The sequence below is a fragment of the Dipodomys ordii genome, unplaced genomic scaffold (assembly GCF_000151885.1).
Source record: "Dipodomys ordii isolate 6190 unplaced genomic scaffold, Dord_2.0 Scaffold32, whole genome shotgun sequence".
Lineage (NCBI taxonomy): Eukaryota > Metazoa > Chordata > Mammalia > Rodentia > Heteromyidae > Dipodomys > Dipodomys ordii.
Window position 1 is genome coordinate 13,892,429 of NW_012267248.1, and position 15,405 is coordinate 13,907,833.

A 15,405-nucleotide genomic window follows, 5' to 3' on the forward strand; every position below is an offset into this window, starting at 1 on the left:
CCGAGTCTTGGATCCTGGGTCGTCTCTGGTCTGCAAACTGCAGGATGAAGCTGTCTGCTCCTTGTCGGTTCTTGCTGGTGTTGAGTAGAATCCGCTCGCCCGCTGCATCTGGCTCCTTCCTTCCGGACTCTCTGTGTGAGCACTCAGGTATTGCCCGGCTGGGGTCTCCACCGCGACCCTGCCGCCGCCGCCGTCGGCGGCTGCTGGCTAGTGCTCAGATGTGTACTCTTGCCTTGGCTTTCTCTCACTTGTCTAACTCTCTGTCCTGTGATGACACACTTGGTGTGTTTCTCTGGCTTAGGACTGTTCACTGGAACTCTAAAACTGCTTTCTATGTGAGAGCTTGTTCAGATTCCAGCTTCTCCTCTGCCATCTTGTCGCCTCCAGTAGTAAGTTTTAATAATGGGTTTAAAGCTAATGACTTAAAGATAGAGTTCTCTGAAGAGGAAATAAGAATGGCCAATTGACACATGAAGAAATGTCCAACTTCTCTGGCCACAGAAGAAATGCAAATAAAAACAATATTGAGATTCTACCTCACCCTAGTTAGAATGGCTAGAATCACAAAATCTAATAGCAACAGATGCTGGAGGTCTTGTGGTCAAGAGGGAACACTACTACATTGTTGGTGGGAGTGTAAAATTGTTCTGGAAAGCAGTAGGGAGGGTCCTCAAAAGACTAACCATAGAGCTACCCTATGACCCAGCAATCCCACTTCTGGGCATTTACCTAAATGATCACAAACAAGCTACCAGCATAACTATGTTTATCACAGTATTATTTACTAAAATATGGAACTAACCCAGATGCCCCTTATAGATGAATGGATCAATAAAATGTGGTAAAAATGCAATATATAGTAGGAGAGTTTACATGACATTGAAGTTTTAGAGTCAGACAATGACTTCTCTCAAGCTATAAAAGTCCCAAATGGATCTTCTTTCTGTATATGGCTCTTTCATCTACATTTACAATCTGCAGTTTGGTGTGGACACATATTGTTAACTGCCTTCTCCAGATATTGTAGACAGTTTATTGTACTTCATTGTCAACTCTGGCTGCTATACCTTAGGTGTTCAGATTATGCAAACAGTCTTTGTCCTGAACCTTCATAAACCAATCATTGCTGCCTTCAGCCATTGCTTCTGCAGTATCCTCACCTCTCTCAGCTTCAGAGTTGAAAGGAGATGGGCATTGTTCTGGATTCAGCTTTTGCTTAAGGAGTGGTTTGGATAGCTTCATCTTCTATGCCACTAACTGTATCTCCGTATCATCATTAAAGCTGTTTTACTTTGCAACATTTATGTGCTCACTGGAGTAGCACTTTCATTTTTCTTCAAAAACTATTCCTTTGCCCTTACAACCTGACTGCATTCTTACTTAATCAACTTTTTCAGTTAAAGACTGAGCTTTTGACTGGTCTAAGCTCTTGACCTATATTCAGTCTTTGAACATAAACCACCTATAGCTTTTAGTTTAAGCTGATAGACATACAATAATTCCCTTCACGGGCATACTTATGTGTTTATTATTAAATAGACTAAATTCAATACAGTTTTATGTCAGGGAGAAGAGAAACCACTATGTATGAAAAAAGTGAAGGAACATGCTGTCGTTGGTACAGTCAGAACATACAAAGCATTTATTAAGTTCACTGTCTCATATGGATATAATTTGTTGTATCCCAAAGCAATAGTAATAATAATATCAAAGGTTCTTTTTTACAGATCGCCACACAGATATAATAATAATAAAAACATTGAAATATTTGGCGATTTACCAAAATATGACAGACATACAAAGCAAACATATGCTTTCTGAAAAAAATGCTGATTAGAGAATGGCTGAATTCAGACTTGCTAAAAGTTATCAACTTGTAAACATCTTAATATATTTAAAGCAAGTAAAAGCAAAGTACATTAAAATTAGGCATGTCAACATTCAAAGAGCTACACAAATACCACCACTGTCAAATTCCAGGACATTTGTCTCACTCCAAAAGATAATCCCACACTCATTAGTTCTCATGGTCTATCTTCACCCTAATAGAGTTTCATACAGTGCATGGTCATTTGTTACTAGATTTTCTTTTTAGCATAGCATGTTTTTAGTTTATTTATGTATTTATTTATTTAAAGAAAAGATTCACTAGCTATTTTTTTTAATTTTATTTTTGTTTCTTTTGTATGTTTTCCCTCCTATGCTATATCACCTGTTGAAACTCTATTTGATTTTGGTACCCTAGTATTGTATATATGATCATTTGAATTATGGAAGGGAAGGGGAACTACAGAATAGTAAGACAAAGGACAAGGGGGAAGCAATACAACAATGATACACATAAGACAATATGTTGGAAATGATCTGTACAACTTGGGGGTGGGGGTAGGGATGAGGGAAAGTATGAGAAAAATGAGGGAAGGGGCAACAATTTTGACAAGAAATATACTTATTACCTTACTTATGTAACTGTAACTTCTCTGTACATCACCTTGACAACAAAAAATGAATAAAAAATAAAGCACAGCATGTTTTAGAAGTTTCTCATAGGATAATAATGACAAGTACTTCACTCCATTTTATAGTGACATAACATTTCACTATACAGACACATGACATATTATTCAATAATCAGTGGGAAAGTTAAATAGATTTCCCCCTCCCATTTGGGGCTATATGAATAAAAATTATACAAAATCTGGAAAGTAGAATATACTATGGTAAAAAAAATAGTTGTCTTAAGTACTGAATCTAAGTATTTTCAGGAAATTTCTATAGCAAAAAAGGGAGAGCATTGCAGTCATTACATTTAAATATAGTATAAATAATATAATGTAAGTTATATAACTAGAATAAAATAGAAATTGAATAGAAATCATGGACACTCATCAAAATCATTGCTGTAGATTTCAGTTGTTTCTTATTTCACTTTCTTATCCACACCCTATGCTTATGTATCTGTTTAGACAGGGAATATACATTTTCTTCTATGTTCTTCAGTAGTGAAGATATCACAAATTTTCCATGAAAAATAGAAAAGTCCTTGCTATCCTCACTTTTTTCTTTCTGTACTTTTCTAAATCCTAATTTCACCTTGAAGATCTTGATATGTAAACCTGATCTGTAAATATCAGTTAGAAGATTTCATATGCAACCCAAAAAGAGTGACTTCCTGTCAGTGGGCCAAGGTCATAATCTCTCCTTATTCTTGCAGAAAACATGATGGAAATAAAGATATTTAAAAATAATTTTAAGTTATTCTTCCAGCTTCTAGAAATGGAAATAGTAGTTCTTACATTGATTTCTTTGCCTAGAAAAAATATTTGAAAAGAATAACATAGAAATTTAGATGGGACCTCTACTTTGGCTCAAGTTTGAGAAATCCAAACCATTTTAATAAGACTATTCTATTCTAAGACAGAGTATACATTTATACTGTACTTGCTTGCATTAAAGAACAAACAAAGTTTTTGATGGTAAGGTTGTTCTATAAAGCCTAGACTGTCCTTTTTACCTGTCTCAGACTCATGAGACAGGTAAAAATGTGCTAGGATTACAAAGAAATGTTAGGGGGCTCAATTCATACATTTGGATTTTAAATGGAATATCCAACAGAGTAACAAATATCAAAACTTACTTGGTGTTCCTTGTACTTACAGACATCATATATTCAAAAGCATCATGCAAGTACAACCTCATTTACCTGGTGGATAGATTGGAACAAAAAATTAATATAATCAATTTCCATTTTCCTCCAGTGTTACAAACATACATATATTAAGCTAATTAACACTAATACAAAGTGTATGTACTACCTTTTTGTGTTAAACTAAATGATTTAAAATCCCTTTTGCGACAAAAGGTAAGTACTTTTTTGAGATTTAGTAGCTACAATCTGTGTTTAAAAGCGCTGATAGGTTCTAGGTACACTATCTTCAAATATAGCAACCTGACATTTGAGAAAACAGCCAAAGAAGGAAGGTCACTCACACTTTTGTACCCCTGCACCTCTAAGGAAGAATATAAAACTTAGAAAAGATTTTCAGAAGAACATCTTCATGTGGGGTTTCCCAGAGGAAAAAAAGCATCATTGTCTCTGAAGAGGAAGAGTCACGGAGAATAGTCTGTACAAACACACTTTGCTAGGTTCTTTCAGATTTTTCTTTCAATCATCATATCAAATCCATTGTATTCAATCATACTTCTCCAACTATCTGCTTTTTCACAACTAACCTAAAATACACAGGTTCGTATTTATTTGGGCTTTAATGTCTTTATAAATATTTTAATGTCACATAAAACTTACTAAAATTGTACCTTTTTTTCTGCTGTTACTGTGTTCTTATCTATTTCTTTATTCAGATAAAGCTAGAAACTCAAAGGATCCCATAAAGGAAAATCTTTTTCTTCTACTACCAAAGGTAAAATTTCTTTTTAAAAGGGCTTAAGTCAGAGCCACTTAAAAAATTGGTCTTAACATTTTGTCAAAGAGGTTTCTCTACTATTTATTTGCACACACACACACACACACACACACACATGTAGTAAGGCCTCATGCTTGCTAGGTAGGTACTGTACCAATTGAACCATGATACCAGCCCATGTACGGCAGGTATGATCCAGGTAGTGAATTGCTTTATACCTGGGCAGCCATGGGTTAGCATCATCCTATTATGCTTCTCTGCATTGTTGTCATAACAAGCATGCACCACAGTTCCCAGAAATTGGTTAAGATGGAGTCTCCTGAGTGTTCCTTTTTGACCTAGGCTGGCTGTCTTTGCTTCCTTTATGTAATGTGCTAGAGTGTCTAGGTCATCTCTCACCCTACTTTTTCTACACTACTTGGATCTCTATTATTTCTGGGGAAACCAACCTAAATGCTTAATCAAATTTTGTTTATTTTCCTGAGGGAACACTTATTGTCCAAGTCATCTTGATTTAACCACCAGATTTCAACACACAGAATTAAGATATTAGCTGACCACAAGTTGTCAAAACATGTGAAAATGCAGTATGGCATTTTATAAGCTTTCTTGTGTCCGCTCTGCATTCTGTAAGCTTTTCCCACTTCCCGTCTTCCCATGCTTATAGATTTCAACCATCTGAATTTTATTTTAAGTCAATTGGAAACATTAGGTTGATGTGGATTATACACCAGGGAACTGAATGGGAAACTTGTTTATTTCATCCATATGGATCTATTGTAACTTCACCAGAAAAGCCTGCAAAAGAACACCTCAGTGAGAGAGAAAATGGCATTATTTTTACTTTCAACTCCAAAAGGGAAAACTAAAATGTTATCCCAGGGAGCATTCCATCTAACTAGATCACTCTTATGTTAACAGAATCTGAGCCACGTGGCACGGCCTTGTACTACCGAACCTAATGCTACTTATTACTACAATACCTGGAAAATCTAATAAGAGCTTGAAATTCAGAATACTCAACATCACCTGACAGGTTTCTCATTTCAAATGGCCAAAACTCCATAGAAATGCAGCCGTCTATGACCCTGTTCTAACAGACGGATGGTGTTTACTGTACTTGAATACACAAAGGGCCTCACTCTTGCTTCTCCTCAGGTGCAGAATCAGGCCAAGCAAGGACATGCTTCTTTATGAAACTTTCTCGAAGTTTCAATTATGGTCATTTGTTACAAGATGACATTGTCTTTGCTACTGAGGCCTTATTAAATTCTCTCCTGAATGAGTCAGATGGAGATACTGTGTCTGAGATAAGCAGACTTTTTTCAGAACTGACTTATTTTCCCAATCTAATTCTCTTAGACATTAAGTTATTTGGAAAGCTTTGAAACAATAATAATGGTGTTTTAGTCTCTGGTTCTCATGCATTGTCAAGGCTTTAGAGACGGTGTAAGTCACTTAGCCCATATCACACAAAGAAATGAATATCCGAGAATCACAGAGAGGAAAAATAAAATATGTTAAGTGCTGGTGAGTTTCATGACTCTGACTTTATGGAATAAAACCCAGAGCATTAGGGAATTCTTAGCTCTTCAAAGACAAGATGTACCTTAATAACCAATTCCAAAATATGTAACTTTTTATAAAATTCAGGTGCCATATCTAAAAGTCAGGTGTATCATTTCACTAGGAATCAAAACTAGTCATATTCTTATTTAAAATAAGACTAATTGCAAATGAATCAATGAAGTAATTTTTGATTAAGACACATATGAATACCAATCTGGCTAGTTAGCTGGTCTATTAATAAATGGAGAGACTTCAATATCTGAGTAACTAAAACTGAAGTTTTATGCCTATGATGATGATATCAGAAACTGAGCAGCTATGTCTGTGATCATATTTCTTCTCATATAATATCAATTAGTCCTTAATACTATATGAACATTTTATTTTCTTCTACTTCATAGAGAGGAAAAAGAACTGAAGGACTGAGACATTCTACTACAATGTACAAGGTCATGCAATCAGTTGATGATTCAATTCAAATCAAACCCTGTGTTCTTTGGTTAATTTGCCTTACTTGTTCAGAAAGCACTTATTCATACAATGGTTCATGGAAAGTCATATTTTTATAAATTTCTAAGAGTCACTTTGTGCAATACATATAGCTGCTATTGGGTCTAATTGGTTTAACTGATGGCTCACCTTTTATTTATTATGGGGATAAGAACAGACCTAGCAACTTGAATTAAAGCTAATTGATGTAGTAAATCTATGAAAACATTATTTCTTGGAAAGAGTAAATTCATCTCCTTACTTAATGATTCTGCAATGACTCAATAAGAAACTGAAATGTTCTCTATTACTAGACAAATCTGTCATGTAGTGTTATGTAATAAACTATCATCTTTGTCCTAATGTAGGAAAAAAACCCTCTTTCTGCAAACAGCCAGATAACTAACCAATTTAGACTTTAGAAATCACTTACAGCCTCTGTCACATATTCTACTTTGCTTTGCTTTTACTTCCTTAGGATTTTTTTAAAAACAGTTAAAGAAACATTACAGTTTCTAGAAACCCAGAAAGAAGCCACAGACAGGTTGGATCCCAAATCCCATGGGTTTCGAAGTTCTAACTTAAGAATTCTGTAAGCATTCTTGTCATATTGAAATTGTTTCAAGACTACTGTCATTTGAAGTTTACTGTGAAATGTTTTGTTATATTCACATATATAATATACATAGAAATATATATGCATACATGTATACACACAGGCTATTAGCAAAGACTGTATCTGTAGAGGTCTTTAAAAATGTTTTCACTAGGAATTTTTGTTTATTTTTATACAGCTAACTCATCTTATTTCAGAGTTCAGAGTGCTTTATATGCCACGGAATAATCTGACTGTTTTCCTTACATATGGCCTCCATAAGTGGTATTTGGTGGTTTTCCAGGAAAAGATTATAATTTGGAAGAGTTATGCTGGTGTCTTTACATTCACTTAGTATGCATTTTCATAATAAGTCTGTCATTAAGTAGGATATATGTCACTGAAGAAACTGCAGTTTATAAAAATATTCTTGATGCTATTTTAACTTTAATCTTTCTAAAATTTCTTCTTCTCAGGCTCTCGACATGGAGCATGGAGCTGATGCAGAGATGTGTGTCTAGTACTTCACTCTCTTTGTAAATGAACATGCCTATGGAGAAAATAATATTCAAAGCTAACAAGTATTGTTATAGTCACATTCTTTCTAGCTTTACTAAAAATCATCATTTTCTATCTTTCTGTTCAGACTACATGTGAAATAGTAATTAGCCTTGATTAATCAGTAATACTTTTTTTAAAGTTTATATATCTTGGAAGTTCAGAGCTTGTTAGAAACAATGAAGTATTTAATACTAGTTCTGGTTCATTGAACTAGAAGGTGGTTTATGTTCTTGAGATAATCCAGGTGTAATGTCTCACGGTTATTTGGAGGGATGGGACACTCTTTTCTTATGAGTATCCTGGAGATAATTAAGGGATGAATATGTCTAAACCAGCAAAACAAACATTCTCAATAGATGCTCTGTAAACTACTCTCTTTTAAACACATATGTCTTAATTTCTATCAAATCATTATATCCATTGCTTTGGTATTACTGGTGTGCTTTGAGGTGTATGTATTGAACGTTTTAAGTCATTTGAGTAGTGGAAGGAACATTTTTTACTTTTCAGAAAAAGAAAATATTTTCATGTTGACTGTGTATCACTTAGTATGATTTAGAAAGGAATTCCGGAATTTTTTTCAGTTATGACTAAACAGAGGATGCATATATATGTGTATATATATATATATATATGTTTTTCTGGGTGTGTGAACAAGACAATATAATACAAATAGGTTGATTATGGAAGTAAAATGTTGGATTTCAAAATTTCTTCTCATATTCTTGAGTTTGACAGCAAAATATAATGAAAAATTCTAATCAAGCAGCAAAATTAAGAGATAAATATATAGAAGTATTCTTTGTCATAGACGGAATGATGTTTCTCATAATGACTGCCATTGCTAATTGATTTGCAGTTGCACTTATTTACCTTAATCACATTCCAAGAATATTAACAGGTATAACCTGCCATACTACTTGTGAGGTTACAGTAAAAGAGTTGCAATTCTATCATGTACAAAAGGCTAGAACTGTGATTGAGGAAATCACCATGTCTATAGACAATTCCTTAAGACCTTTGTACAGCCTTTTGCTCTATAATTAAGTTTGTTCAATGAAATTGCTTTGGATGTACATATAATAGTCCCTTAATTTATTGTTAGAATATAAAACAAATATGAATGACTTCTGGCTTGAGTACCTATGTAAAACTGTACAAGCCTTTCTAAAAGCATAAATAAAATGAGGTGAAAGTAGTGGTAAAAATGAAGGATCATGTATAAAGTCAGAGAAATGACACTCCCATCTGGGACCATATTTGTCTAGAGGAGAGTTGCCAACTTACACTAAAGAGAAATCTGTGTGTGTGTGTGTGTGTGTGTGTGTGTGTTTCAGGTCAGGTACATGAGATGAAATATAAAAGCATGAGTTGGCACTAGTGGATCATGCTTGTAATCCTAGCTACTCAGGAAGCTGAGATATGAGGATCCTCCTTCAAATCCAGCCTGGGCAGAAAAGTCCAGGAGATTCTTATCTCCCGTTATCCATGAAAAGGAGCAGAAAAGCTCAGGGACAGTACCTACTTCCTGAGCTCCAATCTTAGAAATAAATGGCACACACACACGTACACACACACACACACACGTACATGTGTATATAAAATATATATGTAGATTATGCAATACATTTATATAAGTATAAATATATTTATATTTATACATACATGCTTATATATTGTGTCCACACATATGTGTTTACATATATATGTATATAAGCAGTTAAAATTTAAATTTTTGAGGACAAATTTTAACATATAATTTTATTTTTAAAATATATCAAATGTAGGAATTTTTATAGTGATTGTAAGAAAACATGTGGTTTCTAGAAATCTTACAGTTATTATTGAATATGAGATTTTATTTTAGGATAATAAAATGAGAACTAAATAGTAATGGTCTTATAAAATTGTGAGCATATAAAATAATTTTGTGAGTTTTAATTTATTTTTAATTTTTTAATTTTTTTTTTTTTTTGCTGTTCGTGGAGCTTGAACTCTGGGCCTGGGCACTGTCCTGAGCTCTTCAGCTCAAGGATAACACTCTACCAATTGAGCCATAGCACCCACTTCCAGCTTTTTCTGTGTGTATGGTGCTGAGGAATTGAACCCAGGGCCTCCTGCATGCAAGGCAAGCACTCTACCCCTGAGCCACGTTCCGAGCTCCGAGTTTTAATTTATATATATATATATATATATATATATGTATATATATATATATACATATATATATATATAAATAATTGAGTAACCATAAATTGAGTAACCATAAATACAGAGCTTTCCATCACCCTGAGGATTTTCCTCAATCCCTTTGTCACTCTCTTTTCCATCCTCTACATCCAGAGAAACACAGATTTTTTTCTTTTGTTGATCATGTGGCTTGAACTCAGAGCCTTTGGCAATGTTCCTGAGCTCTTTCTTGCTCAAGCCTCTAGCACTTTAAGCCACAGCACATCTTCTGGTTTTCTGGGGGTTAACTGGATACAAGATTCTCATTCACTTTTCTGCTTAGCCTGGATTTGAAGTATGATCCTCAGATCTCAGTCTTCTGAGTAGCCAGGAATACAGACATAGCCACCATCTCCAGGTAAGTGTTGATTTTCATCACTATAGCTTTGTCTATGAACAAATATTATGAGTGGAAGTAGGCACTAGGTTTTGTGCCAAACTGCTTTCTTTAGCATGAATTTACATGTACTCATGAAATTAGCATGATTTATTTATTACCACTTGATGAACACTTGAGGATCTCTCAGCTTGAGGGATATGCAAACTGAAATACTAAAAATAATATTGTACAGTTTTCAGTGTGAACATAAACTTTACTTAATTTGGTTAAACAGCTAGGAATCTGTGTGTGTGTGTGTGTGTGTACTGGTTTTGGGGATTGAATTTAGTACTGAGTCTTCTCCCTAAGCTTTGTTCTAAAGGTGAGCAACTCTACCACGTGAGCCACATCTCCACTACTGGCTTTTTGGTGGTGAATTGGAGTCCCATAGACTTGCCGGCTTAGCTGGCTACAAAATTCAATCCTTAGGTTTCTGCTCCTAAATAACTACAATCACAGGTTTAAGACACTGGCACTTTACTTCATTTGATTTTATAGCATAGCACATGCATCACTAAGTTTCCCACTCATTGACAAGATTATCATCTTCCTTTGAATTATCTGACATCTTTATCAGAAATGTATCAACCACATATTTGACCATTTTTATTCTATTAATTGACAATCATGCCCTGTCCTATAATTTTCCTAATGATTCAAATTTAAATATTCTGCTAGGCATTATTTCACAAATACTGATGTTTATGAAACCCTGTTTTACAAATATGTGCTATTATGTGAAAAGCTAGATTTTCGTACTGAGCCTCCAATATAATATTAAATATCATGCTATCTTTTGGGTCCCTGGAACAAGTAATCAAATCATGCAAATAAAAAGTCAATAAGTAATATTAATTGAATAAATGAAGTAAACTTTTTCACATAACAACATGTTTCATTTTACCTATCATCAAGTAATTCTATCAAGTCTGTCTATCATTAAAATTTTGTTTTCTCTTCATACATTCCAAGTATTTTGCCTCTGTTTATTTCTACTTGGTTTGTTTCCCACTTCTATTTTATGCAAAATTTGTTTCCAATTTATTTTCTTTGAAATTTTAAGTAAGTTACCATTTTTACAACTTTAAATGTCAGGTTTTAGCTCTTTGAAGCCAAGTATTCAAAGCAGGTTTTTTTTTCTTTCCATTGTGTCATCTACTATTTAAATCATACCTCCAATCTTCTTGCTTTTATTATTTTTTACATTTTATTTTATTGTCAAGATGATGTACAGAGGAATTACAGTTGCATATATAAGGAAGTGAGTGTATTGCTTTTGGGACTTGTTACCCCCTCCCTCATTTTTCTCCCATTTTCCCTTCTCTCCAATACGTCCAAGTTGTACAGTTCATTTCTAACATATTGTCTTGTGAGTATTATTGTTGAATTGGTTTCCCCTTTGTCCTTGTCTCAGCAGTTTTTGTTCCCCTTCCATATATATATACTATATTGTATATAGTATAATACATACATATATATGTGTGCGCACACACATATATGTGTATATACATGTGTGTATACACACATATATATGTACATATATATGTATACATATATATGTGTGTATACACGCACATACACACACACACACACACACACACACACACACACCCTGGCTGCGAAAATCAAATACAGTGACAACAGGGGATAAAACATAGAAAAAAAACACAAAAGAAAAAAAAGAAATCATATAGTACATTTAAAAAAACAGCAACTAAGTAAAACCTCTTGTTTCCATGTCTTAGAGTTCATTTTGCTTAGCATCATCTTATATAGTCATATGTACAGAGCAGGGAACTTAGTTAACCTTTTGGCTCACCTTAAATTCACACTTCTCATGCGTCTACCTCTTCTTTTATGCTTTTTTTTTAAATTGTGATAATACTATGCAGAAGGGTTACAGTTACATGAACAAGCATTGTTGCCTCTTCCTTTGTTTTTCCCCTACCATCCTTTCCCTCCCACTTCCACAACTACATCCCCCCCCCTAAATTATAAAGTTAGTTGTTCAACAGTGTCTTATACATCTCATTGTTACAATGGGTCAATCTGTATCCCTATTTAAACATTTTGTTTTAAACTGATCACATTTAGCAGGGAAATTAACACTTTTATTCTACCCTTTTCTCCTCTCTTGGCTTGTAACTTGTGTGTTGTAGTTGAATTTCTGGCAGCCATTTTAGACTTTAATTTGAGATGGAAACTTCCTACCACAAAAATAGAGCAGAATGAAAATCTAAAGCTGGGTCCCTGATCTTCCTGCAGCTATCCTCTAAGTCTCAATCTGCCTATATTTAAACTTCATTTATATGAGAAACAAATTTTGGTCTTGAATGACAGCAATTTTGCATTTTCTGCTGCTTTACCTGAACCTAATCCTAGTAGATTAGATTCATCCATAGTCATAAGTGAGATTTGTTAGCAATTTTCCACTTTTAAAAAAGACCTATGTAATGTTTTTGATACAAGATATGGTAATTTTGAGAAGTAATCAGGATACTTTTAATCTTTTCCTTAATTCTGAAACAGATTAAGCATTTATCTGCAATAGTCAAGCACATTTTTAGAAATGATTTTTATATAAGTATTTTCTGTTTCAATATTTTCCTTTTCCTTACATTAGAGTGAGTCTCATCCATGTAATGCTTTTTATTCAAATCAAAGGTCACTCTAATATTTTTCTCATCTACATTATATATTCATAAATATTATGCATTTAAGTTTTTTCGTGATTAAACTTGACACATGCTTACAAATTGGGCAATTTACTTCAAATTATAGAATTTAGGCTTACTCATCTACTTGCTGTCTTTTGGCAGATACTATTTTTATGTTTTAAATAATTTAATTTCTAAGTAACTAGGTACTTCCAAAGAAGCACTTCTGTGCAGAGAAGCACCTAGTCCAGAGATTTGAATCTTGATTGTATTCAGTTACAATGCATGACAAATTACCTTTGGAAAATTCATATTTAAGAACATTTTGAACAATAAAGGAAATAACAAGAGACAACACATAAAAACACATTTGTGCTGGGCACCAGTGGCTTACACCTGTAATCCTAGCTACTCAGGAGGTTGATATCTGAGGATCATGGTTCCAAGCCAGCCCCAGCAGGAAAGTCTGTGAGACTCTTATCTCCAATGAACCACCAGAAAACTGGAAGTAGTGCTGTGCTCAAGTGTTAGAGCGCTAGCCTTGATCTGCAGAGCTCAGGGACAGCACCCAGGCCCAGAGTTCAAGATCCACAACCGACCAAAAAACAAAAACACTCTTATCTCCTTCATGCCCATGTCAAATGAGCTTTTGTGCAACAAGCAAACCACGTAGGTTTGTGCTGCTGAAACACAGAGAAAAACAAAGCAGTAATGAACATGCTCTATTATACTAAATAAATGCCACATACATAATAGCTAAAGTCCTACAAAATTTAAAATTATTATGTCACATGTATAATTAAATTTATATACTATATTTATATATAGAATAATAAATAATAAATAAATAATGTGCATAAATAATCTCTTGACAATGTAATTTTTCCATATATTCAAGTAAAAGGGAACAGTACCATTTCTAGTTCTATTGAAGTAATGTAATGATGTGAATTCTGGGTTATTTTATGTATGTGATATATATGAATATATGTACATAAATGTATGTATATATGTATGTGTTTTATATCTTTTGCTTGCTTTTTTCCTCCCTCAAAGATTACATTTGTGGCATTACAAATTTTTTCCTTTACTTTGCACTTATATATTAGGAAAAAAACATGTATCATATGCATGCCATCATAAAAACAGAAGAAGATATTTTTAAATCTCCTTTTAACTTGTTTCATAATATGGAAACAAATGAAATTGTAGCATTTCAGTTTGAAGAATACTAAGCCTGTAATAGTTTGTCATTGTAAACAGTTAGCTTGAAAAACTGTTCTTACAATGCTGTGGATTAGTTTGGATTTCTATTTCACTGAGGATTTACCTGTGAAAGAGGCTTTGGTGATTTTCTTCAGGCTGAGGTGAGTCAGCAGAGTAGGATAGCCTCTTTTCTCTAGATTATTTTGTTCATGTGCTGCTCGATGTAGCTTTTTAGGAAGGCATTAAGACTCCAATTTGCAACCTGTGGGTATCCTGTAGTGCTCCTCCCTTGGTGTTTATTAGTTTAGATCTAAGCTAGGATGCATTTAGGCTCATCATTAATTGAGTCTGCAGAATTTAATGCCTTCAGCAAAAGGACACTGTGCTGGTAATTTTGCTCTCAAGTTAAACTTTATAGATGCATAGTTACTAGATATGGGCTTAACAAGAATTTATAAAGGTTGATTTTACTAAAACACACTGACTGTATACTTGGGCCTGCGGATGTATGATGGGTATCTAAAAACATGATAAAAGCTTGGCATCCCTGCCTTCACTTTGTGTCTCTTTTACTACTTGTAAACTTTTGGTCATCTGCTGCTCAACTCTTCACCCATGTAGGCATGTTAATCATTTTAAGAGTGTTCATCTAAAGCCATTATCCTCCCTCTTTAGGCTGAAGACAGCAATGCAAGGGTAACTGTAGCTTTGCAGGGACAATAAACTCAACAGATGTTGAGCTACTCACTTTTACAATGTCTTGTTCAAGACCTCCAGAGTAGTGCCTAAAAGTCTCAGTTAATAGCCTTAAATAGGCCAGAATCCAAAGCCTTCAGGTTATATCACCCTATTTTGAGACTACCCTTCTCCAAGCAGAAGCAAATATCCCCCCATGGTGACTGAAACTCCCTAAGCAGAATCATCTAACAATAATAATAACAACCAAATTGCCACCTAAATCAATAAAGAATAAATTGAAGAATTTCAAGAACCACACCTGAAATAATGACCAACCCTATCACACTCTGACCCAAAATACTACCATGTCTATTTCTTGGCACCAAGGGTTAGTTTCTTCAACTCTTTTTGTTTGTTTATTTTATTTTATTTTATTGCTGGTTCTGGGGCTTGAACCCAGGGTGTAAACTTCTTTTGTTCAAGACTATCACTCTACCACTTGACCACAGCTCTAGTTCCAGCTTCTTTGTGTGTGTGTGTTTTCTTTCTTCTTTCTCTCTTTCTCTCTCTCTTTCTTCCTTCCTTCCTTCTTTCCTTCCTTCCTTCCTTTCTTCCTTT